Source organism: Populus euphratica, unplaced genomic scaffold (assembly GCF_000495115.2).
Source record: "Populus euphratica unplaced genomic scaffold, PopEup_1.0 scaffold2017.1, whole genome shotgun sequence".
NCBI classification, from domain to species: domain Eukaryota; kingdom Viridiplantae; phylum Streptophyta; class Magnoliopsida; order Malpighiales; family Salicaceae; genus Populus; species Populus euphratica.
In genome coordinates, this window is record NW_011501873.1 from 1 (window position 1) to 5,879 (window position 5,879).

Genomic DNA, 5,879 nt, shown 5'->3' on the forward strand with positions numbered 1-5,879 from the left:
AGGACATTTTTCCAATATTCAGGGCCAAGGTCAGTAAGTATGGAGATCGATTGCTTGAAACCATTGAATCTACCATTAGGGAATACAATAAGGGAGACAGAAATAGTAGCGGTAGCAATGAAAGTACTGATTCAATAAAGAGGAGAAGAGATGCAAGCAAGGCTCTGAATGGGAACATGGAAGAAGATGATGAATTCACCAAAAGCACTGGCCGGTCAAAGAAAAGGACAGCGACGAGGCAGAACAAAGGTTCCGAGGTTCATAATTCTATGGAGCCTGTTAGCTGCAACCAGTTCCTAGATGATGACCTGGATTTCAAAGATTCCTATCATGATCTGGAAGCTGATGCTTAGAAGGATGAAGAGGATTTTACTGGGAGAGTGCGGTCATCATTGTAAAATCCAGGCAAGAAGGTGCCAAATTCTATCCAAAATAAGTTTCAAGAACATGCCTTGCAACAGTTACGTGCGTTTCATCTCTATGCTGCTGGAACAGAACTCAATGTATACAGTTTTGGATTAATCTGGTCATAAGTGGTAACTCTTTCAAGAGGATGATCATGGCATTAACGGTGAAGCACTTCAAGGTGGAAGTCAAGAGGAAGCTAGAAGGTTTCAGCAGTTGCGTTTGAAGCTTAAGATGGCCAATAACTGGGCTGGTGTTTCAAGATTCAGCCGTGTAAATTGTGAAACTAATTGTGATTGGATTGTAATTGTCTGTCTAATTAATGCACTGATTATTGTTTTAAAATAGAAAGTACAAATATAAATATAAAAAGAACAAACATGTTTCAGGTTAGAGAGAAATACAAAATATAAAAATAAATGTGATTAAGGGATAAATATGTTTTTTTTTTTAGTTTTTCTTTCTAAACTATCTATCCTTTCTAATATCAATAGGAACCCTTTGGGGAAAATTAAGGGATAAAAACCCGCTGCCTGTGAAAAAGAAATCACATAGCCTCCTCCGAGTCGAAACGTCGTTGCACGCCCACAGTGCTGACGGTCTCGGTCGATAGTACAGACATGATCCCGTGTGGCAAATTTCTTCAAAACCCTTCTAATTTATTCTTTGGGCTACATGTGTACAACACTGACGCCGTAGCATTTGAAATCAGTGGAACTCGAAATCCAAAATCGATTACTCGATGCATGCTGCAGAGATCGAGCGTAATTCTAGCATTATTATATTATAAAAAATTTGTTGTGGACCTTGAATTGAAAATGACTTCAAATTTTGGACAGGCATGGAAGGATTTGCCCTTCAACAATATCGTGCACCTTGTTGCTTATCCGAACAAAAGCCGCGCAGAAATCTCAAGATGATGCAGGATGTATCCCTCCCCCTCTCTGCGGATTGATGAAACTTTGGGCGGACGTAGAGCACATGCCTGCAAGATCAAGAACCAGCTTTATCTAAAATCACAGAGCCAATAATAATGGTAAAATACAATTAACTGGTAAAAAATCTTATGCAATGTATTATATAAATCTCCATTTTCATATTTAAGTTACGCACTGTAAAAATTATTGAGCATGAATAATAGTTCCATAAACATGTAATTATTTTTTTTTGTTAATGCTCAATGTTATACTGATCCTAGATAATTGAAGTGAGGAGTGAAAGCCTCGTCTCTTAAGAGGGGACATTATCCCAGGTTCATGACCCAGACATAAAATGAATAGGGATCCTCGATAAAATTATAAATGAAACCTTTTAAAATATATTTTTTAAGAAATATATTTTAATTTATTATTCTTCATGTATGTCTACTAATGAAAAGAACAATTTTCATTTCATAAAATATAATTGAAAAATAAACCTTATTTATTCTTGTAGTTTTTTTATTAAATGGGGTCCGTGGCCATTGCCCATGTTGCCCAAAATGCTCTAGCTCACTAAACACTTAGACAAGCATGCAAGATCTTCAGCAAGTGTTCGGTTTTCGCAAGTTAGAACGAACGAGGTGCACGAGAGGCAATACGAGCGTACCTCCCGCCTCATGTAGTCTTTGAAGAAGCGTAGTCATAAGCCTGCGTTTCTCTTGTTCTATCTACAAATAACCCATCAAGATTTAAATAACGCCATGCGAAATCGATCAAATGAACAAGATTTCCGAAATCTCTCGCTCGATGTCTTTCTACCGTGAATACAGTAGCTAGCTAGTTTTTATTTATTATAAATCAACAAGCTCGCTGCAAGAAACTATCAATCCAGCAGATAGCTTAAACGCAACCATTTCTCTCAATTTTCACGACCCTTGAGAGAAAAAATGCAGATCTTCAGCAAAGAGTTGACCGATACTGATGTTCGTTTTCGGTTATCGTTCCCAACTCATTGCTTGCAGCATCTAGATTTTGCTGGAAATAATCTTGTTGATTTGCATGTTAAAGATAGCTGCGGTGAGCTTCGAGTTATTCGTTGCCTGAAGAGAGATGGAGATTATGACAAGCCAGTACTTTCTAAGGGCTGGCGTAAATTTGTTGCTTATTATGGACTGAGAGTTGGTGACAAGGTTGTTCTTCATCGTGAGGATGACCATAACCTGGGGTCACAGTTCAGGATTGAAGCTAAGAGGAGTATCATGCTGTTTGGTGAGGAGGCTTGGGGTGATGTGACAAGAGCTAACTAGCTATTATTTGCATGGAGCTTTGCATGTTCAGCCATGTCCAGATAGAAGAATGATATGTATGTGTTTATGTTTGTGTTTGTAGTGATAATCAATGTTATTAGCACCAGTCTAATTAAATAAAGATGTTGTTGTTCTTCGTTTCTTGAATATGTATTTAATTATATGTGATCAGATTCCGTCTCTAATAGTATGAGTTATATACTATACATGTGCTAATAACAAATATTGAAATAAACAAATTACGTTTATATCTGGTAATTTTAATGACAATCACTCGCCGAGACTGTCTAATTTGTTCCGTTAAGTCTAGAATAGTCGGTATATCTTGTTTAGCTTAAAAAATATAATAAACCAGAACAAATTTTTCCTACTTATAATCTCAGTTCATTCCATGAACTCCAACCAAATTTTGGCTGGGACTACTTTCCTGTTCCGTTCTAGACAAATAATTTTGTTTTTTTTTTTTTAAAATATTATCTAATTTTACAATATTAATCATATTTGTCAATCTAAATATAGAATTAGGTTAAAATTTTACTAGAAATCACGTGATAATATTATTATATTTTAGGTTAAAAATTTAGTGCAATCAAGGTTTAAAAAAACCTTATAAAATTGTCGATAATATTTTCATAATTTTATTTTAAAACATTATTTTTTTAAAACATTATTTTTTTATGTTTTTTATATTGATAGTTTTTTTAATTTTATTATTTAACAATAAATTTACTGAGAATTAAATTTTATAATTTGTTTCATTTAATATTATTATGATCCCATAACTCAGATTATAGATTTATAAAATTAACCAGGATGACGTGAGTTGATCTAACATATTATCACTTCAATATTTAAAAAAAAAATATATTATCTTGAATATTTTTAAAATAAATTATATTTTTATTAATTATTTAAATTATTTTTAGACTCATAAATTAGCTGAGTCATACTGGTTTAACATCTATTTTTTTTACTAGTATTTAAAATTTGGATTGCTTAATTTAAATTTGAATTACGTTAAATTAATATTTTGAGAATTATACATATAAATATTACAACCCTACAAACAATATATTCAAACTTTTTCAATTGAAAAAACAGAACGCTAACTTGAACGGATTTGTTTAAGCAGAGCAATTGTAACCTGGACTCCGCCGTTAGCCTGTGAACTCAAGATTCCAACTTCCCCTTTCCTTCCTAGTTTATGTGAAGTTTGATTGGTTTTGTGATGTCTCAAGAGGACAGTTTTTTTTTTCCCCCCTTTTGTAAAGAAGTTTGAAGCAAGCAAGCAACCATCAAGAAAATATGTAGCTCAGTACTGAATTGAAACATGCCTAGTCCTTTAAAATTCACAGAACGTAATGGGAATAGTAAGAGTAATTCAATAAAGACGCACTGAAACTGAGAAGAGAAACTTACTTCTTTCCCCCTCCTCTTTTGATAAGCCCAGATGGAGGGATTCACAAAAGGCATCAAAATTGCCCCAAACCTGTAGCAAAACGCAAAGAAAGCTGGTTGGTATACAATACTCCTGCTAAGGAAATTGAAGACAGAAAGCGGTTTGGCATCGCTGCAGCAGCTAGAGAGATCTTGAAAGAGATGCTTAGCTTACCTCTTTACATGTATCAAAAACAAGAACACCCAATATTCCAAGCCTGGTTCACATCGAGGATATTAAAGAAGTCAAAGCAGACGAGAGTGTTGAGGTCAACAGCCAAGTCTCCATGATTTTCTTATTAATTGGATCCTCAAAAACAAAGAGCAATTCCATGAGAAAATTCGAAAGCAATAATTGAAGGAGCTTAAGCCAAGATGCCATTCATATATATATATTAAGAGATTAGGTAAAAAGATTCCCTGGAACGTAGGACGAGATTGCGTTTGAAGGAAAAGAAGCGGTATTATTTTGACTCACAATCTTGGAACAAGTACAAATAAGTCCTTCTCCTTTATAGTCTGGCTAATCTACCCCCAAGCTTTCTTTCCATGTTAGTCTTGCCTTGGCGTTTGCCCCTCTCTCACACTGCAGATATAAATCATGCTCGTCTTCTGTTTTCGCAGATACAAAACCCCGGTGCTTATATTTGGAATACCATGATTAGAGGCTACTCTGAAGCCAAAATGGGCCATAGTGGCTTCTTGTTTTTCTGCCAAATGCTTCAGAATGGCGCTGAAATGGACTGCAGGAGCCAAAGCGTGCGGCGAGCAGTTTTTGAGAGTTTTTGGAGGGAAATCAGTTCATTGTGGTATTGGAAAGATGGGTTTTGTTTCTGCTATGTTGTTTCAAGATGGGTTGGCTCGTTTTTATGATCTGCGTGGTTGTTTGGCTTTTGCTTGACACTTGTTTGATGGAATTCCTGCTAGAGATGGACTTTCTGTCTACGACTGATGGGTATTCTAAGCGAAACTGTTGTGATGAGACCTGGAAGCTTTTTGAGTGGAGGGCAATGTAGAGCCAGAAGAGGTCACTATGATAGCGGCTCGTTCAGCTTGCTCGCGGAAGGGGGGTTTGAGATTAGGGAAGAGTTTTCACGAATATGTAAAACTAGAAATGTAAATCATCATGTATGTGAAATGTGGCTGCTTGGATTCTGCAGGAGGGATCTTTGATACCATGGGAGTTAGAGATGTGTTCTCTTGGACGAGTACGGTTAATGGGTATGCTAAAAGCGGTGAGCTAGAGCTAGCATTCCATCTTAATGTATTTTTATGCATTTTCAGAGTTTGTAATAACTTATCTTCTTGATGAACATTAAGTTTGGAAGAAATTATTACCAGAAAAGTTTCATTTTCTCCCAAAAATGAGTATTTGAGATTACATGGCAATGACTTCAAATCAGGTTTTGGTGGTTGAACACTTGAAGGTATGGACCCAATTGATCGTGGTGGCAATTCCTCAATTTTTGGTCTCCAAATATTTGCCTTTGATTCTTCCTGAAAACAAACCATTTGCAAATCTTCAGATTCATTAAACTCAGTTTCATTGGAAGAATTTTCAAATTGATCGTAAATTATTTTTTCAATAAAATCTACTTCCTGTAAATCATTATCATCTCCAGGTTGCTTGCAAATGTTAAAAACATTCATTTTCAATGTCATGTTTCCAAAAGATAACTTCATCACTCCATTCCTACAATTAATCAATGCATTAGAAGTTGCAAGAAATGGACGTCCTAAAATAACAGGAATTGAATTGCATGCTTCAACAGGTTGTGTATCCAAGACAATAAAATCCACAGGAAAGATG

At 35.4% G+C, this 5,879-nt stretch overlaps 1 long non-coding RNA gene across 4 annotated transcripts; it reads right to left on the minus strand.

The window, feature by feature from the left end:
* Nucleotides 1-656: 656 nt before the first annotated feature.
* Nucleotides 657-5,315, minus strand: LOC105118558 (uncharacterized). 4 transcript variants are annotated; one of them, XR_840979.1, is made up of 4 exons: nucleotides 4,245-5,315; nucleotides 4,052-4,121; nucleotides 1,212-1,390; nucleotides 657-1,076 (listed from the first exon to the last, which is right to left on the minus strand). It is a non-coding gene; the product is annotated as an uncharacterized LOC105118558 (long non-coding RNA). The 4 variants fall into 4 exon arrangements; XR_840980.1 differs by lacking the exon at nucleotides 657-1,076 and adding an exon at nucleotides 1,823-2,053 and having other exon boundaries at nucleotides 1,114-1,390; XR_840978.1 differs by lacking the exon at nucleotides 657-1,076 and adding an exon at nucleotides 1,823-2,195 and having other exon boundaries at nucleotides 1,114-1,390.
* Between the last annotated feature and the right edge of the window lie 564 nt (nucleotides 5,316-5,879).